Here is a 12,114-nt window from a genome sequence, read left to right as displayed (position 1 = left end):
CTAGAGTATTTCCAGTATCCATCCCAGTGGCCGACGGAGAAGGTTTTAGTAGGGGTGACACTAAAAAAAAATTTCCGAAAAAAACTAAATTAGTAGTAGCATTCATATTTTAAGCCGGTGTACCTAATAGAAAAAACATAAAAAAAACATTAAATTTTTTTTTTACACTACGTGCCGGAATCGGAGCAGTGGCCCGGGACCCCCGGACACCACTAAGGTCCGCCACTGATCCATCCCATATCCTACAAAATGGTACATAATTTATCGTAACTTCAGAAACCTGGGGAAATTATGGTATTTCATCATCCATGTATTTTAACAAAAACAAAATGTTCAAAAAAAAAAAAAATACAAACCTCTTTGCAAAATCAATATCTATTTCTCCACGCTTCCTTTTTTAGGTTCAAGGTACCATACATCACAAACCACAACGCATGATGTCATCAACCGTAATAAATGAGTCGTAAACGATTTTCTGCAAAATAGGGGACAAATTACCAATAAATTTAATACTAACTAAAACTAAAAATACTTTAATGGAAAGGAAAGAATTGCTCACTTCTTATAAAACTAAAAAAAATCATTTATTGAAAAATGCAATATAGATAAACAAATGTACCTGTTTGAACGTAATAGTGAAATGATTATTTACACAAGTTCCTTCGTGTAAGATAAGAAGAGCATTGTTGTCAACTCCTTCAATATGGTCCCTTAAACTAAAATCACTATCTCATGTCACAACATTAAAAAAAATTATAAAATAAAAATAAAACCACAGACTAGTTTAAATTTTTACATAAATAATTAAAAACTTACATGTTGCACATGGTCTAGGGCCATTATACTCCACTACCTGTCCATGATGCAATAAAGAAGTTGTAAATTACCTCCACCAAAGCCTTTTGCCTTCTGAACCCAAAATAGTCAAAGTACTAGTAAGATTTCTTCTATTATATGAAATTTTATAAACTTTGTAAAGTTTTAAAAGATATCAAAAATAAAATGCTTTCAAACCTCTAGCCTGTTTCTTAACTTATCACCAAAATAGCATTAATATATAAGGTTTATGTCATATATAACCATCAAAATAGAAGTCCAACCTGGACCTGGATGTATATATCAAAGAGACGCCTGGGATGACCCTTCCAGTTGTTTGTGCTTAAACTGAAGACAGTTTTAGCAAAGAATAGGGTTATAGTATAAGGACCATTTTGTAGCCTTAAACCATAGTATCTTATGTTATTGACTCTGATTGTTGTGGTTTGCATGAATGAAGGGTCTTTTCTGTCAATTATAATACCCCCATTGCTCCCAACCCATTTTTCTTGAAATAAATAGTAGGATGTAGGTCCCACGGCTGTAGAGTTTAATGTATCAAATTGTATGTAATTGGATCTTACTCCTGAACCACCACACTTGATTGCAAAACTAGTATCTTTAGTAAAAAAATAAAGATTATTAATATAAAAAAGATAAGTTGGGATGAAAATAAGGAAGTGAAATAAGCATTTAAAGAAATAATGAGCAACTTACAAGGTGGTGTTGTGTTCCTGTTAGAAGGAAAGTCTCGTTGAAGACAAACTAATCTTGGGAAAATACTACAAACAGAAATAAGAATTAAAATAAATAAATAAATAAATAAAAAGATATGCCAAATAGAATGAAAATTTGATTGGTTACCTTAGAGTAAATTACACGAATGATCCCTATGGTTTGGGGTAATTTGCGCGTTTGGTCTCTAACTTATTTATTTAACTCGGAAGGTCCCTACTGTTTGTTTTTGTTACGCACTTGGTCCTTACTATTTGTTTTGTTACGCACTTGGTCCTTACTGTTTGTTTTTGTTACGCGCATGGTCCCTGTTTTACTTAAAAAGACTATTATTTAAATAGGAAAAAATGGTGGGGTAGGTAAGGTAAGGTGAGAGGGTGAGGTTTGGGTGTGTTTATTTAAATAAATTAAAAAATCAAGGGAAAAATAGTCTTTTTAGGTAAGACAGGGACCAAGGACATAACAAAAACAAACAATAAGGATCTTCTGAGTTGAAAAAATAAGTTAGAAACCAAATACATAAATTACCGTAAACCATAAGGACCATTCGTAAGATATTGTTCAACTCAATATCTTTAACTTATTATTGATAGGAAAAAAAAGGATTATAGGCCTACTTCTTGGAAATGACGCTTTTCATTTTCTTCGTTTTTTTGTAGAAGAAGAATTTATTAACAATGAATATACTTTTTTAATGGTAAATAAAGTAAGTTTGTAGAACCTATTAAGAGGCACAAGTACTAGATCACCTAAAGAAGATAATCATTACACTGATGTTCATCATAACTAAGATCTATATAATCATTTGTCCCTTTTTGTGTGATATAGTCTTTCAATCTCTAGGTCATAGTTATTGATGGTGAATAGCGGTAAATAACGACAAGTTACCTATATGTTATGTAGCGATAGCAATGACATAGGACCACTATTTCGTATTTAGTGTTAGGCATAAAAAAAATTTAAAAATATTTATTTTGTTTAACTATTATAGCTATTATAAATTTATAATTAATAAATAAGGAAACAAATCATTAATCTAGCTAAAAACGTTCAAAACTTCATCCTTAATCACTTTTATTCTAATTTATCCCTTAAAAAGGAGAAAAAAATGAAATAAAACCCTAATGCCGCTATTTACCTCGCTATTTTCCGCTACACACTCAATAGCGCCTCTATACCTATACGCTACTCTATTCACTATAGTGACTGCTATGGTCGCTATTGACAACTATGCTATAGATTTTAAATTGAAATCATCGATTGCTACATTGTACTGATAGAAATAAAACATTTACAACATGATCTTTTCTTTATGAAACTTCATTGGTATTTGGCAAGTGCAGGGAGTAATGTTTGTATCTATTTGCATGTGTGTTGTCGAAGTCTTTGCTTTCTGATGTCTTGAAGGTGATAGAGAAATTTTAAAGACGATTAAACATGTTATATCCTCATATATAATCAAACTTAAATTGATATAAGGCATTGACATCGAATTCAAACAAAAAGTCCTCCTATTAGGCACGCAATGTTCATAATTTGTGAGATCCCAAATTCACAGAGTAGAAATATAATATAAAGCAAAGTTTTACATGAGTAACATGGCTAAGATCGAATCAACCAGCAATGTGTGACATAAATTCCACCAACACGTACAACATATATAAATAAACTACAATACACAAGCAAATCATAGAGAAATTAAGGAATTAGTCTACATACCTCCACAGAATTGTCGTGGATTTGATGGAGTATGACTTTGTCTATGCCAGTGATGCCTTTAGCGATCTCAACAGATTTTTTTTGGGTCATCCATACTTCATCTACAAATGCTAAGGTAGGTTGCAAATGCATCCATAAAACAATAGATATGATTACATAAAATGAATATGAAATCATTGAGAAAAGAAAATAAAAATCAACAACACTAAAATCGTGGAGTAACGTTTGTATCGTTTTACCTATATTGAGATGTTTATGATACCTCAATTTGTAGAAACCCTAAATCGCAATGTTGGTGATGGTGATGTGTAAAAGAAAAGAAGCCCTAAAATTGTCGGTCGATATTCTAAGGCGTGACTGGCGGTGACAATGGCGAGTGGTGGAGTCGATTTCATGAATGTGTGAGCAACGGTGGAGTCGATTTGGAAATCACGGTTGGATTCATTTGTGTGTGAGTAGGTGGTGGAGTCGATTTGGAAATCACCGATGGATTCATCTGTGAGATTCTCAGCTTGATTTATTAGTATGAGTATTTGATGTATACGCGATCGATGAGGAATGGAAAACAAGATAAAAGAGTCATCAAATTCATTTAAGGCAGTTGGGAAAATTATACCACATAAAAATTATGGCCGTCATAACATAATAAAATCCTATTGAAGATGACATAATATTTTAAAATGTCTGTAAAAATTCTGTTTGTGTTGTAATTCGTCTGTCACGGAAAGCTTTTTTTCTATTAGTGCTACTTTTGCAACGATGGATCAACCACCCATGGTCGGGAAGTTTGAATTAGTTCATTCATATGTATATATACTGTCCCACTAGAGTTTCTTCGGTGGGAGGTTCTTGGTATTATGTTTCTTTCATTAACGACTTGATTAGGAAAGTTTGAGTTCATTTTTTGAAAAATAAGTTTGAAGTGTTTAACACTCCAAGAAATGGAAATTTGTTGTGTAAAGTGAAACAAATATGAAAATTAAGTACGTTTTAAGTAAGATAATGGAAGTAGGTACAACAATAGAGAAATCCTAGATTATTATGTCAAACATGGGATCAAGATGCTAAAAACGGTCCATGAAATACCTCAGCCGAATGGAGTAGTAGAGAGGATGAACTGTATAATGAATGATAGGGAAAAGAATGAGACTACATACAAGGATTCCCAAGATGTTTTAGCCAAATTCAATTAGTACATCAATATACTTAACCAACAACCGACCCTTAATCCCTACAAGGTTCAATATTACAGGAGAGGAATGACAAGGTCGAAAGTCTCTTGCAGACACTTGAATGTTTTTTTTTGTTTTTTCTAATCTAAATTAATGACTAAAAAACAGACAAGCACTAGTACAAGGAAAGAAAGTGCACCGTCATAGGCTATACTTTGGATGACATGGGTTTCCGCTTTTGGGATAATATGAACAAAATGGTTATCAAAAGCATGTATGTAGTGTGGAACAAGAGTTCTCTATACAGGGATGGGAGTGCAACAACACTCTTAAAAACGTAAACAACACAAGATTTTCCCAACGTCGTCATTTCATTCACTATGAAACAGATGGTTTACATATACAGATTACAACAGAAAATCTCACTACAATAATCACTCACACTCAAACATATAACGAGAACAAAAGTAGACTATAAGAACAAGTTCTTAATCTTGAAACCCTAACTAAAACCCTAAGTATAGTAATCAGAGAGAAGAGACGATTGAGATGAATGACTGAATGACGAAAAATATATGCTGCTTCATCCTTAAATACACCGGGTAAACCCAAATAACCATATACCCACAGAGTACCCAGAAACCCACGTGCGAACCCGACACAATCCTAAATAACTTATAATTTAACCCACACAAAACAGCACATTTACACAATATACCCAATGCATGAATTAATATTAGTTTTTAATTATAAGAGTATATTTTTCAACGCCCCCACAAACTGAACATTAATTCAAACATTTATTATTATTATTTTTAAAAAAAATTATTAAAGAAAGTCTACTAGAAATATATTCATGTTAAGCATATCCAAGAGATTTGGTTAAAACATCAGCATTTTGATTTAAAGAATCAATTTTATTAGCTTTTATAATACCATTTTCTACTTTTTCTCTAACAAAATGAAGATCTAACTCAAAATGTTTAGATTTCTCATGAAAAACAGGATTTAACACAAGTTTAAAGGTTGATTCATTATGTCACACCCCCGATCCAGGACGGCGGAAACGTCCGGGGGCGGGTGACTTCATCTTATAATATCATAACAGTTGATATAAATGAGACAATCAACCAAACATCATACATTCAGATACCAACATGTATTGTTTACAACTTTGTGTTTGTTCATGAAATTACATCACAAAAATAATACAATATATGACATTTCAAAAATACAACAATCATCCAAAGATCCATAGCTGCAAACCTGCTTACTGAGTCCCTGAGAATACAAGTTGTTTTGAAAAGCATCGACATAGAATGTTGGTGAGTTCATAAGCATGTTTGTATGAAAACTTTGTAATAGTTTGTAAAATTCCAGAAAATCCAATATTTTCTTGTAAGAAAAAAAAGAGTTTGTGAGTCTCGTTTCAAATCATGTATAATTGCATGAGTAGTCTTTGTTTACCTAGTTTGAAAATATATAGAGAGTGTTTCCCAGAAAATCCTATATTTTCTATTTTACAAATGTTGTCGTCCTAAAACCCTAAGACCCGAGTGGTGAAGTTAGTTGCAAAATAGACGATCTGTAGGCTTGTACTTTATAGAATGGGTAGAGTGTGTGTTTTGCGTAAATGTTAAAATAACATTGTTATTCTCTATGTGAGTCGTTACAACCATACTAATGTGACTAAAGCACCCGTCTTGACGTTCTTCAGGCGTCAGTTTCTAAAGATAATTGTCACCCTAGACTGGCCTGTCTAGCTGGAGCGAACAGCTCAGGTGTAGGGGTGTCAACCCCGTATAGATCTATACACAATACCCCGCTCTCCCTCGAGGAAACTCTGGTTATAACTACAGGACTTACGATGTACACTAAGTAGGTACGATTGAAGTAGTGTCTCACAAGAGCCTTAACGGAAATACGTGAATATTGAATTTCATTATTTAACGTTATAAATAATGTTACTAGTGTATATTTTTTACTACAAATTGTAAGTGTCAAAAATAGTCCATTTTTACCATAAGTGTCAAAAATAGTCCATTTTTACCATAAGTGTCAAAAATAGTCCATTTTTACCATAAGTGTCAAAACTAGTCCATCTTTACCATAAGTGTCAAAAATAGCCCATTTTTACCAAAATTTTCATAAAAGACCCATTTTTACTAAAGGTGTCATAAATGGCCCTTTTTCACTAGTTTTTGAGATAAAATGCAATATCTCCAAAATGTTACCATTTTTAGTGTAAATTCTCATATTTTACCAACTTTCAAATTTTTTTACACCCACATATGTTTTAATATTTTTCCTTGACATTAAGGTGATTTTATCACACTTCAAAGATAACACATAAAACATATAAACTACACAAGATAATTTGTTTCCAACATCTTGAGACTTGTAAAAATGTCGAGTTTATGAAATTTTAGCATGAGATCACAACATTTCACACACATAACATATAACACATACACATGCAATCAAATATCCATGGATTTTAAACAAGACTTTGACTTGTATTCTCCCCTAAAGAAGAAAAAACTCGAAAACGAGGGGTATGAAGCTCACCTTGGGGCCTTTTCGGTTTTGAAGAGGAAGATGGAGGAGGTTTTCGGCCCTAGCTTATTTCCTTGAGAAGATTTTCGAGTGAAAGGTGTTTCTAAGAGCATAAACACAAAAATGGAGTGGTAAGAGGAAATATTTTTAGTGTAAACTTGGAATAAAACTATAGAGTTTATCAAAAACTTACCAAGTTATGGAGCTTGAAGAAGACTTTTTTGTAAACACACACACAAAACCTACGGAATTTGAAGAAGGAAATGAGAGGGTTTCTTGAGTGTTGAGAGAAAATGAGCTAAGAGTTTGAGTTTGGAAATAAAAGGTGGGGAGGGGATGGAGGGTGAGAAGAAGGCCGATCAAAGGACCGGGGGGGGGGGGGGAGGAGGGGTGATAGGGGTTGACTTCTAGCTAGATTGATGTGAGTTTCCTTAGATACATGAAGGATAAAGGCATAGATATTTGCCATGCAATATTGAGGTGGCATGTATAGATCATTTCTCTTTTTTTTTTATAACCAAACCCTAACGGGCCAAGTGGGGTTTCGGCCCAAGAAAGGTTTGTGGGCTTCGAACTTGTCTTGGTCCAAGGAGTTTTCGGCCTAATAATGTTCTAGGAAGGGTATTGGCCCAATTAAGGGATTTTCGGCCCAATGAGATTTTACGAGGGAGCTTTCGGCCCAAATGAGGCCCCAATAATGGTTTTCGGCCTTACAAGGCCCATTAGAGGGTTTTCGGCCCAAAATAATGCCTAATAGAGGTATTTAGACCATTATGGTCTAAGTAGGATGTTCACGGCCCAATAAGGTCCAAATAAGGGTCTTACGGCCCAAAACAATGTTAAATTCAAGTTTTCGGCCCATTAGGGCCCAAAAGTGAGTTTTTGACCCAAAAGGACCAAGTTGAGAGGTTATCGGCCCATTAGGGCCCAATAAGAAGGCCTTGGTCCAATAAGAGGTTTGGACCGAGAAAGCTTTGGTTAAGGCCCAAAGTTGAGTGGACATAGCTTATTGGGTTAGGTTTTGGGCTTACACGAGGAGGTTTCGACCCAAAATCACAATTTTTTTTGGATGTATAAACTGATATAACATTGAAGTTTGCTTTATCCCAAATGTAGGGTTACAAGATTACACAAAGAAATTATTTTGCACAAGATAGAAATCTTAACCCTAATTTGCTGGTTGTGACATCATCCCCTCGTTAGAGGGAATTTCGTCCCGAAATTCTTTCGAAAGTAATCCTTAAGAACTAGAGAAGAGATAGGGGTACTTTTGCATCATCTGATCCTCACGTTCCCATGTGAATTCAGGTCCGCGTTTGGCACTCCACCGAACCTTCACAATCGAAATGCGGCTTTGTTTCGTACGTTTCACTTCTCTATCCATGATTTCGACTGGTTCTTCAAAAAACAGAAGGTTTTCATTCACCTCAAATCTCTCCCAAATCTCTCTAACTATGTGAAATCTCTCCAAGTATGTGAAATCTCTCCCAAATCTCTCCAAGTATGTGAAATCTCTCCCAAATCTCTCTAAGTATGTGAAATCTCTCCAAGTATGTGAAATCTCTCCCAAATCTCTCCAAGCATGTGAAATCTCTCCAAGCATATGAAATCTCTCCAAATCTCTCTAAGTATGTGAAATATCTCCCAAATCTCTCCAAGTATGTGAAATCTCTCCAAGTATGTGAAATCTCTCCCAAAATCTCTCTCGAACTTTTTATAGTTATCCGGGTCATCCCGACCCTTAACTTGGTCAAAAATCACGCAAAACGGAAAGATTTCTCGAAAAACAGCTATATAGGACAGAAACCCCTCTTAGGAACCGAAACTCCTCTTAGGAACCGAAACCCCTCTTAGGAACCGAAACTCCTCTTAGGAACCGAAACTCTTATGAGCCGAAAGTGTCAGAAGCATCTCGGACCGAAACCTCAGCAGACCGAAGCTCAGCAGCGAGGACCGAACTTCGGCTCCCATGCGAGACCCTCGCACCCCCCCCCCCACTTCGGACCTTCGGTCTTCCCTCCTACTCTCGGTTCCCTCTCGGTTCTCACACTCCTAAGAGCCGAACCTCGCAGGTTCGGTCCCTATTGTCCGGTTTTCGACTACTTTCGCCTCCTAAGCCCGTTTTTGACAGGATTTTTTCACCGAATTCATATTTTTTATCATTTTTAACCCCCAGAACTATTATTTTAATTATTTTTCAAGGATTTATTAATTATAAATCATTATTTTACAATAAGAAGAGCATTTTACACCACAAGTGGGTCAAGTGTGCCCACTTGCCTCCTATGTGTCACTTTCTCATTGGTCCAACCTTATCCACATCACACAAACCAAGGCAAACATCTCTTCACCCTAGCCACTTGCTCCAGCAACCCTCCATATAAGGAAATGCCTGGGATTCCCTTGATCCTTTACTTCACCATCAAAATTATACACTTCTTAAACCATCAAGAGGGCCTCTTTTCTCTCAACTTTCAGCCACACTTTTGATGTATTCTTGAGTCATTTGTTCACTTATTGGTAAGTATTTCCTTCTAACTCAAGTGTTATTACATGTTTTCATAACACTATTGGATTAACGACTCATATCTTCACACCAAAAATCGTTCTTAGGATCATCCAAAACTTCGTGTGTTCATCAAGTGATCTAGACTTGAAACTCATCATCTTCAACCTTCCACTCTTCAAGAAATCACTCAAGGTGAGTTCATACCCCTACATTTTCTAGTTTTCTTCAGTTTTTAGGGGGGAATACAAGTTAAAACACCAAAACATATTCAAAACTCAACTTGACAGCTTACAACAGAAAAGTTGTGACCTGTTCACGAACTGTTTTACCAAACGTAAACTTAATATCTTTCAAAACTGTATAATATGCAAATAGTTCAGGTTTATACCTTTAAAATGACTACTTGCACATCTCCATATGATTTTTCTAAGATTTATGGTGATTTTTACAAAACTGCCTATCATTTCAGAAACGAATTCGGACCAGTCTGTGATTATGAACACTTTCACATAAGTTAGGGACTTCTAAAAATCATAATAAAAATTATGAGTAAACTAGACACATTTTCTAAACTCTCAGAGTTTACGGAGTTAGTTTTCGACTTCGTATCATTTTTCTATGATGATTTCAAAACCGTGCAGAAAGGATAAAAACTAGTTACATAGTTTACCATATTAACAACACTTTGTAGTATGTTGAGCAAAGTGCATAACGATTAGTTTCTCAATGTTTGGATGCATTCTTGTTAGTTTATCATCATGAACAGAAATTATTCACTCATGTTAAGGTTTTTCCTCCATTCATTTCGAACACATATAATAAACTACATTAAGTATAGTTTATGAATTTTCGATAAAAGCATACTACATGGAAAAGGTTTTACTCTCAAAACAAATGAGTTTTTCATATACTACTTGATAAACTATAATAGTAATAGTTTATGGATTTATATCACAAATGTATTTTCATAAAAGGTGATTTCACTTCCTCCACGGAAGAGGCTTTATACTCAAAACTATATGTAAACTAGTTAACGTAAGTTGTGAGACATTGTCCTTCGGGGTACTCTTAAGTACCACAGAAAATCCTGAATTAGTTATAACCAGAGTCTCTTGTAGGGAGAGCGTGATAATTGTGTATAGATCTATATTGGGATTGACAACCCACACCCATGCTGCTTGCATAAGTCCGATCGGCCAATCGGGGGTGACAAGTGTCATTTCGATTCCGACGCCTGAAGAACGTCGTAAGCAGGTTATTCTGTCGTAGTATGGTTATAACGACTCACATAGGGAGTTAACAATCTTTCAAGTTTACAGGAAAAATTCTACTTTGAAAAGGGGTTTTACTTCTAAATTAAACGAGTTTATGCCGATTTAAACTTGCATGAATTACTCTAAGTATGGAAAAATACTTGTATATTCTCGGTCTTGACGCTTAAGGCTACATGACTTTTTATAAGGAAAATATTGGATTTTCTTTGGAAACACATTCCTATTATGAACATTATAAGCACAAAACACACACATATTCTCTGTCTTAACAATTAGGACTACATGACTTTTATAAGGAAAATATTGGATTTTCTTTGGAAACATATTTCTATCAAAACTACATTTCATCTAGAATTGTTAGACTTCAGCTATAATTGCTAAGTGTATATGCTAGAGTTATATAAGAATCTAGTCGCAATCGACCTAGAATTGGTGGGCCCGCCTTACTTCCTGTTCCTTGTTTGGTTGTGGACCTAGGGCAGACCCATTATATTCGACCGTTTATTTAACTTAAATTTATATATATAACTTATATACAGTGGGTGATTATAGAAGGAATCTACAGGTCTTTCTAGGGTACATTATTGCATAGCATAGGAGAGTTCATTTCGCGTTTAATAAAGAAAATATTGAATTTTATGAAATCATACTCTATCGCTTTTTTTTACAAGGAAAACGGTTTCTTTCTCAAATAAAACTCTTATAAACTCACAAACTTAATTGTTGACGCTTTTTCAAACTACTTGTATTCTCAGGAATTCTGTGAAACATGAAATCAACCGCTTTTGAGGATGGGACGTTAAATCGTCAAACATTTCATTTTTGTCATCATAAGTGTAATTGATTGGAAACATGTAAACACATACTATTGTATAACTTTTTCAATTATATTTATGATGGTTGTATTTACTTTGGACACTATTATACTCGTTGTTGTGATACTATACATGAAGTCCTCCACCCCCGGACGTTTCCGCCATCCTTGGTTTGGGGGTGTGACACATTGGTATCAGAGCATTGTTTATAGTGAACTAAGTATATCGAACCACATAAGATATACAAACTATAAATGCATTGGGACTTAAGTCTCTGATTTAAACATTTTCAAATAACTATAATTTTAGAAATAAATAGTTTCTTGTTAAAAGTATAAGTACATACATGCATACCGGTTTAGTGCCACGTCTAAGAAAAACACAAAAGTTAAAAATAGAGGAGTTGTGCAATGTGAATATGCCCTGGGATATGCAATCAAGTCTGGGAGGAATATAGCATGATCAACTATATTCGTCCGAGAAGTGACTAGTATGTGCCGGGGGATAGTCATAGTGGA

At 34.7% G+C, this 12,114-nt stretch overlaps 1 long non-coding RNA gene across 1 annotated transcript; it reads right to left on the bottom strand.

The window, feature by feature from the left end:
- Positions 1-438: 438 nt before the first annotated feature.
- LOC145123992 (uncharacterized) lies at positions 439-1,244 on the bottom strand. The gene is made up of 4 exons (XR_013715422.1): positions 1,101-1,244; positions 817-909; positions 620-716; positions 439-475 (listed from the first exon to the last, which is right to left on the bottom strand). It is a non-coding gene; the product is annotated as an uncharacterized LOC145123992 (long non-coding RNA).
- Positions 1,245-12,114: the final 10,870 nt, after the last annotated feature.

Source organism: Lactuca virosa, chromosome 7 (genome assembly GCF_052849685.1).
Source record: "Lactuca virosa cultivar CGN04683 chromosome 7, Lactuca_virosa_CGN04683_v6, whole genome shotgun sequence".
NCBI lineage: Eukaryota > Viridiplantae > Streptophyta > Magnoliopsida > Asterales > Asteraceae > Lactuca > Lactuca virosa.
This window is presented reverse-complemented; position numbering and strand designations above follow the sequence as displayed.